This window comes from Aotus nancymaae, unplaced genomic scaffold, assembly GCF_030222135.1.
Source record: "Aotus nancymaae isolate 86718 unplaced genomic scaffold, 86718_ANA_hifiasm-v0.15.2.pri h1tg000036l, whole genome shotgun sequence".
NCBI classification, from domain to species: Eukaryota; Metazoa; Chordata; class Mammalia; order Primates; family Aotidae; genus Aotus; species Aotus nancymaae.
This window is the reverse complement of record NW_026988450.1, coordinates 13,361,585-13,381,510: the sequence shown is the minus strand read 5'-3', so window position 1 is coordinate 13,381,510 and position 19,926 is coordinate 13,361,585. Positions and strand designations below refer to the sequence as shown.

Sequence of the window (19,926 nt, the reverse complement as noted above, 5' to 3'; positions counted from 1 at the left end):
TCTATATTTACAAAGTTTCACAGGTAATTCAGGTGTACTACCAAGACCAAGTGTTTCCAACTTCCAACATTATACATATTAAATGAATACTGCACTCTACACTTCTGGAGAAAAGAAATTGTGCCACATTTTTCACTGAACACAATCATGGATCACTAAGCTCTCCTAAAATCCCTGAACTGGCTCTGTCTTCATTATTTCCTCCTTAACTAAATTTCTTGAAAAAGTTTTCTGCAACTTGCTATGTCCCCACCTCACCTGTCATTTTTGTCTCAAGTGACTGCAATCCAGTTTCTATACTCACAACTCTAATGAAACTGTTCTCTTTAAGGTTATTGGTGATTTCTCAATTGATAAATGTGATGGGTAATTTTAGTTCCCATTTTTCTTGACTTATCCTCTCAGGAACAACTGTCATTACTAACCACACCCTCTTTAAAACAATCCAATTTTTTCATCTCGTCTTTCGGTGTCTTAACAGGCTTCTCTTTCTCTTCTCGAAGCTTGATATTTGGTGTCCCCAGGGTTCCATTCTCAGTCCTCCTTTTCCCATTCTCACTGTTCTCCTTAACTCATCAAGGATATGCTGACAATAGCAATTCTCTTGAACCTAGTCTTTTACTTCCTACAGCTACTTAATTAAGACTTAATGTCCAAGCTGGAATTATCTCCATCATCCTCACCCTCCCACAGCAGGACACCTGCTTTTCCTCCTCTTTTTACATAATTTGTAAGGCTTTTAAAATTGTATCCAGGCTACAGTTAATTGCTAATCTCTGTCTTTGTCATTAACCCCTCAGAGGTCACTATTTGTATTTGCCTCTATTAAGAAATAATGAAAGGAGAAATGTCTAGAAGAAAAGGATAGCAAAGTCTTTCAAAAGGTAATTTACATGTGGGGGCTAGTTTGAGAGGGCAAGGGAAGCTCTAACACTCAGTTACTTCTAATACATCTAACTTATGAGTAGGTAGGAATCAAAAAGTAATCTATTCTAATACATCTAACTTATGAGTAGGTAGGAATCAAAAAGTAATCTAGGCAAAATAACAATGGAGACTGCATGGACAAAGGCCAGAACAATATCTGACCACTGCCTATAGGATCTATTTGTAGCGTATCTGTAATTTAATGTGTCTGATAATGATGTAGAGAAAACCATACATTGCCATTGGAAGTGATTGGGGTCCATTTCTCAGGAAGAAGTATATTGAGATTCATAATGTATGTTTCTACACAATTTTGGAAGTTCAATGTGATTGTTTTTCTGGACATTTGCTATTTCTCTTTCCATATGGCACAATAGGTAGGAAATATGTGAATGCTCATAAACAGTAAACATTTAGCACTACTGAAGACGCTTGCTCATCAGTATTGGTTCTTACTAAGATGATTAGAAAATGAGCAAGGACCTGGTGTTGGGAATTCATGTTTCAAGGGACATCAGCTACTACTTATCAAGTGTTTGTTTGGCGCTGGCACTACACATGAATTTATCTCTTTTGATTCTCATAACTTCCCTGAGAAAGAAGTAATATTATTTCATATCTACATTAAAGTTAATGTAATTGAGCTTCAGCAAGGTCAAATAACCTGTCCAAGTTCAGGCAACCAGTAATGATTCTAGGTCTGTTTCATTCCAAAGCCTTTGCTCTTTCCTCTATGAAGGGATATGCTGCCTCTTCCGTGATACCAGCACTATGATTTAGTTGACGGGCTAGGCCATCATTTGGTACCCATGAATCAGTCCTACACTTTATGAGACACACACAAACATTCATGAATTTCTATTTTCTTGATAAGTAAACACCCCTATATTCCTGCATTTCTGAATGAGGACTTATTATTTCCCATAGTTTTCCTTTGTATCAGACTTTCTGAGGAAGATTTATATTAACCAGAATCCTTGATGTCCCTAATGTGATTGCTTCATCTCTTATTAGTATTTGTATTTTCTAACATTCTTTCCTTTCCAAGAAGGTGGCCGTGTAAATTGCTACTATATCAACCAAATAGCAGAACTGGGACATATGTATTGAGAGATTTATTGCATGGAATTTGTTTATACAATTGCAGGACCAGCTACGCATATCTGAACTTCATAAGGCAGACCATCAAGGGCAGGTTAGAACCCATGGGCGTGGGCACAAATGTAATTTCTTCTTTCATGGAAGTCTCACCCCAACTTGTCTAGCCTTCCTACTGATTGAATCAGGCTTGGCCACATTAAAGTCAATTGGCTATGGACTTAAATCACATCTATAGAAACCACTAGATTAGTATTAATAAAGATGAACTGTACTGAGCCAAGCTGACACACCAGAAAGACTATCATAGTTACTATTACTACTTTTAACACAAGTAAATAATATTTATTGTAGTACTTTACATATTTCAATTTATTTAACATCTGTTGGTTACAACTCTAGGAAAATTGGATAAGGGCTTATTTATAAAAGAAAAAGCTGAGGCTCAGATAACATGAATTTATCTAGAATCACATATAAGAAAACAATGAAGTTGGACTGGAAGCCAGGTGCATGACCTAGTCTTGTCATCACATGTTGGTGAAGGTCACTGCTCTACTTATCCACCAAATGCACAGCGATAATGTTAGAACATCAATTTGCAAGGCAAGAAAGTTTAGTTTCAGACAACTCTTATGAGTGATATTAAACTCAGTATATTAAGTACTTGCTTATTGATTTCCTCATTGATACTTGGTAGGAACAAAGAACATAAGTAAAAGAAAATGCACACTCACAACTCTTTTAAATATGCTGTTTTGTCATCATTTTAAAATTTGTTATATTTTAAAACCTATCTATAATAGAATTTTACTTTTTTAAAATCTTGGTTACCCAGATATTAGAAACAAGGCATAGAGAATCTTAAGACTCCAAAGACCTTCAGAGACCCTTAGAGTTTTCATTTATTCTGAGACATGTTCTTATATAACACATAACAGATAATTGAGGTTAATGTACATCTATAATTGAAGGCTATACATAATTTTATAGATTTAAGAATATATTTTTTATTTAATGGCTATGATTGCATAACACATTTTAAGACTTAATGTGTGATAAATTTTAAATTTTCAAATCAAACAAATAGATGATTATCCTATGATAAATGGAATAATAATAGCTAGCATTTATTGAACACTTAGCATGCCTGCCATTTTGCTAGAATTTATAAAATATGACTGAATATTCCCAGAAAACATAGGTGGAAGCTATAGTTACCATGAGGTTAAGAATATACAGCTGATAAGTGGCAGAGGAACAGTTGAACCTATAGTCTGTAGTCCTGCAAGCTAACTACCCCTCTGATTAATGCAGCCCTACATGTAGTTATTCCTCAACATCTCAAGCTTTGCAAAAATTTGCTCACAATAACATTTTTTTTCTATTAGTAGCAGCCTCTTCAGATGTCATTAGCTCCTTCTACTGATACTATTCTACTAATTCCAGGCTAGTAAGAAACTTAAACACTGATAACTTTTACCACAAGTCTTTTATGGACTAAAAAGGGCAACAGACTCATATTAAATAACCATATATCTTCTTCATTTCCTCATGTATTCATTCATTCTCAAGAAGTATTTATTGAGATAATATACTACCCATTCAGCTAGGCAATGGGGATGTGAAGATGAAAAAGGAAGAATTTTGGCTGTCAAAGAGCTTGCTGCCTATTAGGGATGGGGCAATGAACAGTTACATAAAATGATGAAGCAAGTGTAATAATAAAGAGGCACAGTGGTGCTATGAAGTCATGGAGATCCTTGATGGATAGGTCAGAATTAGCAGAGGAAAGAAGGAATGCCTTCAAAGCACATAGAACACTATGTATGCTGGCACTGAAGTAAAGCAGAGCCTGGGATGTTTCCAGAACACTGAGATATTCTCTGTGAATGAACCAGCAAAATCAGGGAAGGAGGTGATGTCTTTGGAATAGGAAAAGGTTGAGTTAAGACTTGCTTGGGTTATAGCCAAATGTATTGCAGCACTGAATTCTGTTCAGCAAAAGTGATCTCCAACTTTATAAAACTTCAGTTTAAAAATGCAATGTCTAACTCATTAAATTAACAATTAGATTTTAAGGTAAAACATTGCCGACAATGAAATGGACCAATTAATCTGCCTGGTGGCCCAGTTACCTTTCCAGAAATCTGATAAGCTACAAAACTCACTCAAAGTTCTCACATTTATTGATAACATCCAGACTCCTTGACAGATTTACTTTTTGTCATTTTCCTGGTATACTACCCTAAACTCCACTTGCACTTGTAATTTGTAGCTGGCAATGAAACTAGCCTGAATGGAGCGGTTAGAAAGAATGACAATGGACACATATTAGGATGAAGTGATAGGTTTGCAAGATGTGTGGTGATAATGGGATTGAATGACACTACTATTAGTAGCTTTCAACTCATTCCCTTCTACCTAGCCATAAATTGTTGAATTTTCAAACGTATTTTGTGATTATATTTGACAATGCAGATATTTAAAACTCTTAAAAAAATACAATTTCGAACAGAAGTATCACTAAAAACATTAAGGCAATAAACCAGCTATTGAGACAACATGGAAATTCAACCATGTCTCTTCACGATAAAATCACTATTGGAATTACAACATGCAATGCTGTTTAACCTTTAAAAATAAAAAGAAGAGTAAATTTTCACTTTAGAAACCATCCCAAGAATGACAATATCCATACCGCCTTTATCTCTTTCCTTCAGTGGGTAATATTTATTCAAGGTTCCAACTGCTGCCATCGATGAAAAGTGCAGTCCCTTATCCAGTGAGTGAACCTCATAATTCTGAGTTTCTGCTGATTACCAAGAAAGCAAAAATCCTCTCAGTTCCTTAGCACAACCCATGCCATTTTGGAAACCGAGTCTAGTATATCAGCAAATCTGCTCTACAATCTCAAGCTCATTGGTGACCATCACCAGTGAGTGCCTGGGTAAAGGGGGAGCCAGCAGTCCTCAGTGCCGTGAGAAAAAATGCACCTTTTGTGATATTTTAAATGTCCAGGCCTTTATTTTTATTATAGTGAACTCTCTGCTCTGGCATGGTCCACGAATCTGGCATTTCGGTGCATAGCCCCATTAAAAAAAAGAGAAGGTAATGGTGTCAAAGCTGTCAGTGCTTATGAGATTCAGGGAGGGTCTACATGAGATGAGTGTTTTTGTGGATGTGAGTGCTTCCATTTCATTGAACTATCAGATAGCTAAAAAGCAGCAAGAATACTTCCAAAACTGCTTCAATCACATTTTAAATGCCACCCCCTCACACTTCCTTCATTCTTCCACCTTGCAGTCTTTCCTCAGAAAAAGGATGCAGAATAAAGTTGTTGCCAGTTCCCATTTACTAAGCCTTAAGACGATCGCAAATGGTAATAAGAATGGCAGGGGAACTGCCCAGCAAAGATTAATAATGTCTTCTTCACTTTTCCTATCCATGGTGAGTGTCAGAAGTTTTCTCTCTGTGTTAGTAAAACTGTAATAAAAGTTATTACTTTTTCACATTGCCTTAGGTCAAGAATAACAAGTCAAACGTCACATACAAGCGCACAGGATGCCCCACTCAGCTTGTGGTTAGCTACACCAGACATAAAACTTGCATCCAAGTAATATTTTGACTTACCATAGGGAAACATTCCAAATATCTAATATATGAACTTTTTGAGCACCTAACATTCAGATGAAAAGAGCTACACGAAGAATTTTTTTTTGAAAAAGAAAGAAAGCCTGTGACTCTGAGCTCAGCATGCAATAAATTAAAATAAATTAACTTAAAAGATCATACTTATTTGAGCTAAACAGATACTAACATATTGAGTGTCCCTTCCTTCTTAACTTTTGATGCCGGCCTCCCTTACTGAACTCTCTTCACTTAGAACTATCCACTCTATTAGTCTCAACCAATTGTCCACTCATCAGACTTTCTCAATCTCCTTTGCTGATTCATTTCATTTTGCCTCTAAAATGTTGGTGCCCCTAGGACTCTGTCCTTAGCATTCTCTTTTTGTTTTGTTAGCCTTGATTGATTTAATTATCTCTCACAGCTTTAACTATACACCAGCAATTTCCCACATTTTCTCTTTTCTCTGACCCTGATCTCATCCCTAAACTGACACCCTCATTTGTACTGCTTGTATTCAACTAAAAAGCCTACAACTATTTTTCTAATTAGCATGGACTTGTTGTGATCACTCAGCCCTGCCCTATCTCTATTTCAAAAATTAGTTAATACACTGTCAGTCTTCTGCTCACTCAAGCTAATACGCTTTCCTGCATGCTTCATATCTGATCTGTCATTCAACCTCTCAAGTCAACCTCCAAAACTGCTCTCAAATCCATTCCCTCGTCTCTTTTCCCAGCATCATGACACGGTTTAGATTTTAGTCTCTTCTCCCTGAAAGAAAACTACAGCCTCTTACCTGATCTTGGCTCCTAACATTTCTCTCCCTTCACCCCATCCTCAGCACTGCTGCCAGAATCATCTATGTGACACAAAGTTGTGTTCCATTCAGTTGTGCTCTTTGCTCCACAATCTTACAGAATGAAATTCAAAGTTCTTGGCATAAAAGGCCATAAAAGCTGACCTCAGATATGTATAATTTAAGCTCTATTACTGACCTTCAAGTATAGGAGCTTACACAAACATGTTGGGCACACAATAAACATCTACTGAAGGAATAAATGAATGGGTATTTTTTAAACAGGATTTAGGGTATTAGTGCTATAAAATGTTCTTTTCCGCTCAATGTGGTGAAAGCAAATAAAAATAATCTAACACATCTATCTTGAAATTATACATACAGAGCCCATGTCACTTTCCAAAGCTTCTCCAGAATGGACCTTATTAAGAACATTTACCTCAGATTTGACCCATGGATTCTCACTGCCACCATCACCAACCTCTCTCCATTGGGATTTTGTCCCCATTGTGAGGGCAGCAAGCAAGCAGGAGGCACCAGAATTTGGCATACATCATGACAAGGACTCAACCCTTGGGCATTCATGACCATGCCTCTCTCTGGTCCCTGGGAGGGGCAGGGCTCTGTGGGTCCTGACAGTCAGGGACTACACAGTTCCTGTTGAATCAACAGAAGCAGTAAATAATGTATAATGTGGTAAATTTAAAGACAGGGTTATGTACAGGAATGCATTTGTTGGCTGGATGGGAGGCGCTACTGCCACTAAGTCCACAGCCCAGCAAATGCCTGTCTACACCTGGGCTGAGCCTTTCCCTGCACCATTGCTGTTGCTGCCCAACCAAAATCTGTTCCTGGCTTATTGTGATGGAAGATACCACTGTGTGACCGTTTGTGCTGCCGCAGTGGCTACATCCGAAAGGGATGGCCCAAGACCCAGGTTCCCCACCTTAGATCCCTATTCACATCTGAGCAGAGAGGAAATACCACGCAGAATCAGAAGGAAAGGAACAGGTTTCCGTTTATCCAGAGGGATAACCTAGAGTCCATTTTTTTCCATTCACTATATCAATGTCATAATGAGTGGATTGGAAGGTTTGTAAACAAAGATTTGAGATATGAATCCAGAAAATCCAGCTCTGAGCAGATGCTCCAAACCAAGATGCAATGCTGCCTATTAAAAATCACAACAAAAGGGCTATTCATAACTAAGATCTGCACACTCCCCAAACCCCGCAGAGCAGAAAGCAGGAGCAGTTCAGCTAACGGGGAATGAGGAAAGCTGCTATGGAGATGCAGACCTTCAAGCTGAATGATTGCAAAAAATGAGTGGATACTTACCTAGTGGATGAGCGGCATGGGTGGGAGTTGAGGTAGGAAGAAGCCTGGGGGCGAGACATCCTGGGAAGAGGGAAAGACTGGAGTGAAACAGACATAGAAGGATCCTAGAGCCTCCTGAGAGCATCCTGAGGGAGATGAGAGGTGACAAGAGATAGGTCCAGTGAGGAAAACAGGAGGAGCCCATCAGAGGGGGCCATGAATGCCACTCTGGGAAAGGCTGACTTTACTCTGAGTACACAGGAAGCAACCACAGAGCTTGAAACAGGAGGGCAGCACCTACTGACCCGTGTACCTGCTGCAGACACGTCAACCTGTTTTTCTGTGTTAGCCCTTCACTTGGAGTGCCTACTGACAGGTCTGTTTGCTGACTGTGCAAGGTAGACGATAGATCCGGGGGGCCAGTGTTGAAGTGGTGAGACCAAGTAGGAGAGTACTGTTATAATGCAGGAGCTTGACTTACAGGGATGGAGAGCAGGGGACCATTTTAAGATGGGTTAAGAAGCTAGATGCTAGGTTCCAGCTAGGGAAAGGGGGCAGCCAACAGGAGGCTGGTGGAGGAGCTTGAAGAAGCTGCAAATGTGGAATAAAGACTCCAGCAACATCTGGGTTTGCAGAAGCTAATTTATTGACTCAGCAAGAGCTTATTGTCCCTGACAACCTCCGTAGGATAAGGAGGCATACAGAATTGATAACTCACCAGAATATTACCCATTTAAACCACCAAAGATCAGATTTTAAACAAAGATCTATCACCCGAACATTGACTACAAGTGGAGATCCGTCTCCTGGGGATTACTACGGAGAAGAGGAAGCCAGCAACCAGGCTTCCGGACCACACACTCCAGTCCAGCACCAGTGACCGAGCCCGAGCATCTGCTCGACCTGAGACTCCTTCCTCTATGCACTGTCAAAAGTTCTGTAAAATCCTGAAGAGCTTAAAAAGAAACACGGGAAAAGTGACCTGCAGACTAAAATCTGCCAAGGTGCATTCCATCACATGTGAGCAGAGCCCCAGCAGTACACTCCAACACTCTGCAAAGCAGGACTCTGGAGAATGGACACATCCACCCCCTGCTTTTTGTTTGTGGTAGTGATTAACTTTCTACAGTTTTCTTAATCAACAGTAGTTACTTAAATTATTTATTTAAGTAACCTGTAAATAAAGAATTAAAAATGAAAGATGCTGCTTTCTTTGTTTTAAAAATGTTCTGCTTTCTTTGTTTTAAAAATCACTGCTGCAATTTGCTTCAAAACAACAGTGTTTCTTTTCTTGTCTAAATTCATTCAAAATCTTCAAGTTATGTTTAGCCCAGAAGGCTAAAAACAAAAAGAAAAAAAAGAAAAAAAGAAGGTAGTATTTCCCCTTCTTCCCCCTGCCCTTGCAATTCCCACATTCTCTCCTTCAGTTTATTTTTCACTTACTCTCCTTCCCAGACCCAGGACCATATCCTCCGCAAAGGGGAAGAGACTGCTCTGGTGTCTCTGGTGGGTTTTCTTCTCCCGTACTGCACTGCTCAGTGTGGGAGTTAATGCAAATTCTCCTGACTCCAGATTATAACATCCTTTTGAAAAATTTAAAAACAAGCAAACAACAACACCCCTCCCATCCTGACTCCCCTCTTCAAAAACAACAGAAAGCCATGAAAAGGCAAAGCCTAGCTCTGGTTTAAAAATCCTGCTAATGTTACCACAATAACATTGATGAAATGGGCAAACCGCAATGTCTGTGTGTGACTGAACTCTAGCCAGGCCGGCTGGGACAAGGAAACCCTGGAAACGCAGGTCTGTGGTGACCCCGAAGGGAGGGCCTGCTAACCAGGGCCACTGTGCACTCTGGGTGTGACGAATCTCTCACCAGAAAGACTCCTGAGGCCAAAGGCTGGCACTCTTCCCTGAATCCATTTAGGAATACTTGCTGGTCTTTGCAGGCAAAGTTAAGCCAGATTATCCCTTTGAAATTCCAATCTGTCACCAGGCTCCGTCCCAGTGTGCCACTGAGGTCGCTCCCCAACTCCTCAGGGTAGCAGCCCCACCACAGCTCTCCCTCAGCACAATTTGACCTTTTGCATGATCGAAATTGGTGGAAGTAAGATATTAGCTGCCACCAGTCTGGGATTGCTGTCTCCTTTATTCTTTCCTTCAATGCAGTCCAAGAGCAAAATGGCCTTCCCTCTCCCTTCAGACTCACCGCTTTTGCAGACTCAAGCCCCACTTGAAGCTCACTCAGTATTATCCTTGAAATGTGTTTTATATTGTTTTGTCTGCCTTTTATGTGTGAAATAAAAATTAACATTAGAATTGAAAAATAAAGAGAGCAAAGACATGTGTGAGAGGGAATAAAAGAGGAGGCTAGAAAACTATAACCAACGGAGAAAGGCAGGCTTTGTGTAGAAATGGAAAGCTTCTTCCTAGAAGGGATGATTGTGGGGAGATGGGAGAATCTCGACAAGGCCTCAGGGCCAGTGATATGTTTGAGTGCAGAGAAACAGCAGAGAGGTATTCACAGGGGACAGAAGCTCAGATGCATTATGGGCTCCATCGGGTTTTGTGGGCTGCTGGGCTATTGTGGGCAACTAACCACCATGCACAGCACAGATCTGTTCGGTAAACACACTCTGAGGTTCAAATAAATTAGATTTTCAATTGAATGGAGTCTAACCTGTTCACAGTTAGGAATTTTCAATCCAATACAGGATTTTATCATACCCAACATTTAACTATATTTCAAAGCATACGACAATTTCTTTGATTAGTGAACCCCTTGTCTTGTGTTCTGCCAAGTCATAAGGAGAAGGGGAATTATTTGTAAGCTTTGGTTATTGCTATCGATTTCCAGATAACCTTTTGTAACGGTTTCCTATAAATTTCATCCTTTTTTAATTCAATCGGTTATCAAATCAACAGACTTTTACCAAGTGGTACTATGGGCCTGCCTCTCTGTGCTAGCTGGTGGGGATTTAAAGATGAGCAAGACCCAGACCCAGCCCTCAAGGAGCTCACTGGTCTAGTCAGGATAATAGAAATAAATAGATAATGAATGTATGGCGTGGTAAGTCCAATGATAGAGTTATGCACAGGAACATCTACATCCACATAAGAGGGATACATAATCCAACTCAAGGCTTCTCAGAGGAAGTGCCACCTGAGAGGTGCCCTCCAGGATGAATGAAAGACCACTAGACAAATGGAGGAGGAAGAGGGTGGAGTGTGCAGGTTAGAGGTGGTGAGGGGTATTCTAGGAATTACAGGTCATTAGTGTTGCTGGAGCATCAAGGATGAGATGAGGAATGGTGCAAAGGACACTTTGAACACTTACTAACATTCTCCAGGTCAGAGGAAATTAAAATTAAAGAATCTGAATATCTAGATCAGGAAAAAATTTAGAACTACATGTGACAAAGGCAATCAGTAAACATGAAATGACAATGATACGATGATTATAAATATGAGAAGCATGAGGTGTTGGGTTTTTAGATGACTACTCGACTATCTTATAGTAACTGGCAGCTCAGGAAGGCGAGGCTATTTATACTTTTTTGGGATGCCAGTTACTTCCCTGTCAAGGTGCCCTCTCCTGCCTCTTTTCATATCCCTGGAGAGTGATTCTGTTCTGATCACTACTCACTTTTGTCTTTCCACTTTCTGTACCCTAAGATACTGAGAAAATGCATGTTCCCTCCAGTTCCCTCTCGGGACCTACTGCTAATCACTATTCACTCGACTCCATGAGTCCTTGGATTTGGTTTCTCGCTTTAAAGAAAGACCCAAAGTCATACAGGAAATGATTTTCTGGGTACAACTCAGGACTGCCTTTTTTCCATCAGCTCTGAAGCATCCCTCTCCTAGGACCAATTTGAAAATATCTTGGTCTGACTTTTTCCCTCTTGTTAGGACTCTTGGAAATCACTTTTCTTCTCTATCCCTTAATTTTGTTTCTTCAAACATTGCTTCCTTTATAAATAGTAAAGTTAATTACTTCATTACTTCTCCCCCAACTTATCCTGAAAATACTGTAACATGATGGCAAGCCATGCAGTGATTTCCCTCTAGCTTTATTAAAATATGATTGACAGATTAATAATTGTATGTATTTAGGGTATAAAATATGGTATTCTGATACATGTATACATTTTTAAATGATTACCACATCATGCTAATGAACGTATCCTCACACAGCATCATTTTTTTGTGTGTGGTGAGAACAAGTGAGATCTACTGAGATGATCTCAGGAATATGTGGCATCTAAAAGAAGTCAAATTCATAGCAATGGAAAGTAGCATAATGCTTATTAGGGTCTAGGAGAGGGGGAAAGGGGGAAATATTGGTCAAAGAGTACAGACCTTCTGTTATAAGATGAGGAAGTACTGAAGTCCATGTACAGCATAGTGGCTATGTAGTGACTAAAGTCCCATTTAAATTTTTGAGAAAAGAGATACTATATAAATACAAAGTGTTGCTTTAAAAACATCTTTGATTCAAAATAAAATCAAGCTAAATTCCAAAAATATTTTTGGAAAATGCTGGGATTTTTCTCATTTTTTCCTAATCCTTTTCTTTTCTTACTTGTTTCCTTATTATCTAGAATTTCTCTGGAAAACTTGGGGAGTAGAAATATCCTGCAACTGTTGGAGATTGTTAAATAACATCTCTGAGGTCTATTTACTTCTGGACATTTACTCTGGGTCCCTGAGGGCTGGAACATTCCTCATCTCTTCTCCTAAAAGCCGTGATCCTCAGGATCACAGAGACCATAGATACCTTTTGTCTCCTCTCTCACCTTTGAAAGTTTCCTGTTGGGCACATCCAATATTTCTAGAACCTTCTTAGTCCCTACATGACAGCCCCCTCCCCTCAGAAACCAAAACTGAACTTTTATTTTCAAGACTGAGGACAATCTGGGGTGAACCCAGATCTGACAAGAAGCTGTTAACAGTTTTAGTGAGAGCTGGGCAGTCTTGACCATGACAGTATGAACCTGATGGAGGGAGCAGGGCCTTTAGAACTCAGATTTGGGTTCAAATTCAGGCTCCACCATGTAGAAGCCATGTGATTTGGGGCAAGTTGATTTGGCTCTGCATCAGTTCCTTCCCCTGCAGAATTTGGATAATAGCTCCAATCTTGCTGAGTTGCATTGGGGGCCAAATGAGATAATGTAGGTAGAGCACCTGTTAGAGAACCCATGCTATAAGAGCTGCTTAATAAACTACAGTTCTAATAATAGTGATAATAATAACACAGTTAATCCATAAAGATTTAAGGCACTTCCCACTGAAACGCTCATGTCCAGGAATGAATCCTCAAAGTCCTCAGGTTTGGTGAACAATGAGCCTGAGTGACATATCAAGTGCAACACTACATTTTATGGTCTTATGAGGCTAGCACCTGCAGGTGACACTAGACACACAGTAGGAAGCAGAAACAGCGGATTAGAAGATGAAACAGTGGAGGCCCTGGCTGCTTCCCTGGTGCACGCCATAAAGCTTTATGCTGAGAGCTCTACAGGGCAGGGTGCTGTGCCCTACAAGAACCTCCTTGGTGCTCAGCAAAACATCATACCCAGCATACTACTTTGAAAGTTCTATGAGTATTAGGTGACCAATGCAATTTTTATTCTTGTCTGTAACTTAAAATTGTTTGAGAAGTTTTAGAAAAATACTGGTGTGCAACCCCCTAACTCTGACTCCATCCCTGATAATCTGGTTTATTTGGTTTGGTGTATGGCTCAGGAAATAAATATTTTTTACAACCTTTCCAGATAATTCTCAAGGACTACCAGGTTCAGATGCACACAAGACAAAGTGTTCCTTTATTTATATTGATAATAAAGATTATTAATAACGATAATGATAACACTAACAGTAACACTTACCTTCATGCTGCAGACTATGGTAAGTGCATGGTTGCATGACTTAGTGTTGGCAGAGTCAGGACAGTAAACTCAATCTGAAGGATTTCAAGGATTATACTTTAAAATCTTCTGTGAATTATATATTTTACGGCACCATCCATACAGTTATGGCACAATGCATGACTTTACTTTCTTCCAATGTAACAGATAATCATTTCAGCAGTGGCCATTGGAGCTCATGACCTTGGCTTTGTATAGAGGCATCATAGTCTAATGGTTATAAGCATGAATAGATAGATTTTGGACCTGGGTCATCTTGATTTAAATACTGGACCTACTACTAACTAGCTGGATACCTAATTCTACTAGTTACCAGTTGATTAACTCTCTGTGTCTCTTGGGAATAATAACAATGATAACTGTTATCCATTACATGTTTGTGTCCCTCCAAAACACGTATGTTGAAACTCTAATCTCCAATGTGATGATTTTTGGAGATGCGGTCTTTGGAAAGTTATTAGGTCATGAGTGTGGAGCCCTTCTGATGGGATTAGTGCCCTTTTAAGAACAGACAGAAGTGAGCTTGCCTTTTCTGGGAATAGACACCTCTACTCACCTAAAAATAATTCTGTTATATACGCATTGATTTTAGCTCACAGATGTTAGTTTGCTGGCCAGGTTCAAGGTTAGCTCTGGAAACGATGCATTGTTTGAATATTGCTCTAATCCCCTGACTTTTTAAGGAAGTCCTGCTTCTCCTCTCTGGGCCCAAGAATGTCATTCCTATTATTTCCAGCTTCTGGCCTGTGCCCACAGGGTTCTTGCCTTATTGATTACATCTTGACAGAAACACAACTAGAGTTTCTGTTTTACTGCTGAGTTGCTCCTTTCCATTTTCCTTCTCTGTGGTACTTTTTAGGTCCTGAAATACACACCTCCCAGCAGCCCTCTCCACATAATGAAGCAGGCTTCCTAATCTCCTAGCAATACTATTTCTATCACCCAAGGAAGCTCCATATATGCACATATAAAAGGAATGGCCATAAGCAATCATCCTGTGAGGGAACAGTTTCCCATCCTCTGAGGCAGGGAGGAGAGAACATACCTTCTGAGAGCCATGAAATAAATGAAAATAACAGCCTGTTCTGCTCTTCCCTCGTTGTCTGAGCCCTGGCTCACAGAGGGAAAGCCTACAATCCTCATTCATCCCATTCACCAGGTTCACATTTTTACTGCCATTGGAAAATACATGTGCCATTGTCACTGTCTTTGGCAAAGGGCTCCAATAAACATGCATGTGTGTGTGTGCATAGCGTGTGTGAATTTGCGGGTGTGTGAACTATGCAAATATGAGCACATCTTTGCCCTCGTTCCTGCAAGGAGCCTGCACTCTCACCTGGCTGAGCTCCATGTGTGTTTCCCTACGTGATTGATGCTCTAACATTTCACCAGCTGTTTCCTCCCCATCTCTCTGCAGGAACATTTCCTGCACTGACTTTTTCCTCTGCCCAGGAGATCTATAATAGTTTTCCCTGATTGTTCCCATGCCTTCCTATGTTTCCCTCAATCAAAGCTGCCTCTACATTTGTAGTCAAACCACATTTCTTTCCATCCTGAAGTTACAATATTCTTCCTTGCCTCTCATTTCCCCTGTCTCGGTGTCACAAGCCACTTTATTTGTTCTTGCTAATGACTTAAAGGGGTCACAGGAATTTCACATTATTTTTAAAGCAAGAGACAGGGACAAACCAATAGAAGTAAAAAATAATGGTAAGTTACTCAAAAAAGCTGTATGAGGGAGGACATGATGGCTTTTAAATCACTATAGAAACAAAAAGCCTCACATGTGCATGCATCTATGATTCTTCAACAGAAAACAAAACATGGCTATAGTCAATGTTTCCACATAACAGTTTCACAAATGTGCAAGCTCAACTTTTCTAAATTCTATCTGAATAAGATGAACAATATGCTGTCTTGCCACTTCCCTCTGTGCTTTTATATAACTATTTTTTAGTCACTGCATTCCCTTGAAATAAATGCCATGGTTATAAAACTTCAGCCTTCTTATTTGTCTTAGAATTGAGCAGCAGAATGCTCCAACTTCATCCTAGTACAACCCTCGCTGAAATCCTTTAGCGATTAACGAGAACGATGATAGTAATAATTAACATTGGGGGACTTGATACGTACCAGGTATTTTTCCAAATTTACTTATTTTATTTCACTTTATTCTCATTATGAACCTCATGAAAAATGTGTTATTTCACAGAAGCGGAGGCTCCATGCATAAGAGAGCTGTAATTTGCTCCCATCTCACCACAGTACTTGTTCTCTACTGTGCTTCATATAAATTAGATAACATGTTTGTTCATATTCTTTAGCAAGAACTTCTTATTTTACATCAACATGGGTTTCCTAGGGCCCCTAGGCTGCATCACACGTGGGAGCCCATCACAAACATGTGCCTTTGAAGTTGTCAAACTTCAGTGTTCTCTAGAGTCACTTGTGGGATGTTGTCACAGTGCAGATACCTGGAGTCTACCTGCAGGGGTTCAGTGAGTTGAGGGAGGATTCCGGGATCCTAATTAGTACAAGCTTTCTTTAGGGATGATGAAACATTCTAAAATTAGTTTATGTGATGGCTGCAAAACTCTGTAAATATACTAAAATCATGGAATCATACTCTTTAATTGGGTGAACTCTATGGCATTGAAACTATATTTTAATGAAGCTGTTGAAAAAAAGTCTGGAACAGAAATAAACATGGAGGCACAGCCTTCTAGCCAAGTCTCACAGAAGGGCCCACAGAGAGCAGGGGTGGGATGGGAATGTCGTGGTTTTCTCATTCATTCATGATGTTGAAGTCATTTATAGCAAAAATACAGATAGTAATAATTAATATTGTGAGGACGTAACATGTGTGAGGAATTTTTCAAAATAATGTTCTTCTTTTGTTTTACTTTATTCTCACCACAAACCTCATGAAAAATGTGCTTTTCATAGAGGAGATCTGAGGTTCTATGAGTGGGACACATTGTCTTTATTCTTTTTTAATCTCTTCTGTTCTTTGTTTCTTTGTTTTTAATTTCCAGTTTGTGGTTTTGGGAGGGAGGAGGGGATATAAATGAGTAGGCTTTATTATCTTTCTACTGGCTTTTTAGCTATGACTTCTAAAATTATTTTTATAGTCATTGCTCTGAGAATTACAATTTGCATGCTTAACTTATCATGATCTACCTTGAATTAATATTTCATATATCTCTTATATACTATAAGAAATTTTAATTGACTTTTTAAAAATTTAGAAGAGAAAATAACCTTTTATATTTACCCTTTTTTTGGCATTATTGGGGTTCTTTATTCCTTATTGTAGATCTGAATTTCCATCTGGCACTTTATCTCTTGTTTAAGAAACTCTCCTTAGCATTTTTGATGATGCGGATCTACTGGCAACAATTTCTCTCATCTTTGTTTTTCTGAAAATGTTTTCATTTCACCTTAATTTTTGAAACATATTTTTATAGCATACAACATTTTAGGTTGATGATATTGCTTAGTTTTTGTGTTTTAGCACTTAAAAGGTTTGGTTATATTATTATTATTATTATTATTATTATTTTTTTGCAGAGACAAGTAAACATTTATTTTTGTACCTTTCCTCCTATGTGTATTTCAAGTCTTTCTCACAAGGCCCCAGGAATCACCAGATTCAATTATGTCCCTGGGCTTGTCCACTGCAGCAGGAGTCTTAGGGAGCCTTGTACAAATGCTAGAGTTACTCCATTACCAACATTAAACCCTAGGATAAGAGATGCAGCAAAGCAGGACTCCTTCCTCCATGGAATGTGCTGATTTCAGACGAGGCAGCAGCCAATGTAGAAAACGCTGGAATTTTTCCTTGGAACTGGATTGTGATGAGAGGTGCTTGCCATGAACATAAGCTACTGTTTTTTTCTTTTCTTTTTTCTTTTGAGACAGAGTTTTGCTCGTTGCCTAGGCTAGAGTGCAATGGCGTGATCTCGGCTCACCACAACCTCTGCCTTCCAGGTTCAAGTGATTCTCCTGCCTCAGCCTCCCGAGTAGCTGGGATTACAGGTATGGGCCACCATGACCCGCTAATTTTTGTATTTTCAGTAGAGTCAGGGTTTCGCCATGTTTGTCGGGCTAGTCTTGAACTCCCAACCTTAGGTGATCCGCCCTCCTCAGCCTCCCAAAGTACCGGGATTACAGGCATAAGCCACCGGGCCTGGCCAGCTACTGTCTTTTCTTTGACCCCTTCTTTTCCAGTTTTTAAAGATAAAGCAGGAAATAATCTTCTCTGAAGATACTTGATACAAATTCTCCAAACCCAAAAACACATGCTTCCACTTTGTTGATAAAAATTTATTGCAGTTTGGCACCTGGTCCTAGTTCAGCTGGCGGATGAGCTAATTGATGCATTCACCCCGATAGCCAGGTGTACCCATCTCCTTGAGGAAGCCCACTCTATTTTTGGTAGCATGACGGGCCACTGAGAGGTGGAAAGGGCGCAAGAACCATGAGATCTCCTGGAAATGCTTCCCCGGGAAGGCAATTTCATGAATGAGGTCTTCCAAGCAAATGACACCAAACTTCCCCAGGTGCTCCTCAGTCACAGTGTTGTCTGTCAGAGGGATGGTCTTATTCTTGACCCTGGCTTGTCCACGTTTCAAAATGAGTTCCCGGACAGACTTCAGATTTGGAAATCCCCAGGTCACATAAGGTTCCACTATGCACAGCATTTTTAGGTTCTGGGAAGTGACTTTTACAAAGACACCACTAAAAATTTTCTTTAGGCAAAGTCTTGCAATGGTTCTCTGCACCAGTAAACTCACACCATCAATCCTGTCATTGCGTACGACAAAGACCAAAGAAAGTCTATCTGGCAATTCCAAGGCTTGAGGCTTCACTTCTAGTCGTCTGACACGCACCTTGTCACGCGTCTGCCGCCAGGAATCATGTAGGAATGATTCCAATTGCTTAAACCTGGGCCCTTTTCCTTTCCTCTGCTCCTTCTTTGCCAAAAGTGCCTGTTTGCCTGAGTGGCTTTGAGAGCTTGATAACCTGCCTCTTTTTCAGGAGATTTTCTGGAACCAAAGGGATTTTTCTTTGCTCTTGCTCCGCCATCTTTCCGGTGTAGCAGCTACTGATGGTTATATTATCTTTATGCTGTCATTGTTTCTTATGTTATATTTTTCATTATTCCTCTGTAAGAACTGTTTTTTGTTTGTTTTGCTTTGTTTTCTGGCTAAAAGACCATGTAGTCTTTCTCCACTTGCCAATCCAGCTGTCCATCTTTGCTTATTCAGTAAAATTCTATGAGAGGGAATTAGTAGGCTCCTTCAGATTCGAATGTGACCCGCCAGCACATGGATTTGTCCGGCGTTTGCTGGTTTCTGTTTGTCAGAGCAAAGACTGCCCTTCTCTAGCAAGTGGCTCCCCTGTGCTCCCTGACCACAGTCTTAGGAACTGTTCTCCCCTCCAACAGCTTGGCCCTCTGGTGCTTAGTTCACATAGGAGTTCTTTGTGCCCATCATCCTTCAATGTCTTTAAGAAAAATTATAATTTTTTTTTGTTTCTATGTCTGGTGATTTCTGGGGTTTTATCACATGAATGAAGATCTTTTATACCTTTCTGTATCCTAACTGAAGGTGGGATTCCACCATGTTTCCAATGAGCTTAAAATCTAACTGAAGACCACAACAAAACTAGGTTGGAAATGCCAGGTGACAAGTAAATCGTGAGGAAGATAAATCTTTCAAGAGTTCAGAGAAGGAAGTAAGGTTGCCTGATACAAAACAGGTGACACAGTAGAAAAAATTCAAATATAAAGATAATACATATTTAGTAGAAATATATCTTAAATATTGCGCAAGATAGACATATTAAAATTATTTTTTATTTATCTGGAATTCAAATTAAACTGAGCATTTATTTGCTCAGTATATTTATTTGCTAAATTTGTCCCTGGGAAAAAGAGACCATTAGTAGTGCAGGGAAAAGGACTCAGAAAGAAGTAAAAATTGAGGTAGGCTATTAAGGAAAGACAGAGGTATTCAAAAGTTGCCACATAATGTATATGCAGACAAGTACCAGGAGAAACGATCAGAGAAATGTGTCAAGTTCAAAATCCCTCAGCGTTCTGAATGCCAGTCTAAGAAGAATGGACTTCATTCTGCTGGCAAAGATGAATAAGAAAGATTCTTTCTAAGTCTCCCATTTTTGACCCCTTTAAAGGTAACAGTAGCAATAAGAATCAATTTT

General features: G+C 39.6%; 1 protein-coding gene and 1 pseudogene across 1 annotated transcript in view; both read right to left on the bottom strand.

Annotated features, from left to right (window-relative positions):
• Positions 1 to 19,926, bottom strand: part of NKAIN3 (sodium/potassium transporting ATPase interacting 3) — a 621,971-nt gene that overhangs the window by 405,984 nt on the left and 196,061 nt on the right. The gene's annotated exons all lie outside the window — the stretch shown is intronic.
• On the bottom strand, positions 18,051 to 19,143 carry LOC105724872 (large ribosomal subunit protein uL30-like 1; annotated as a pseudogene).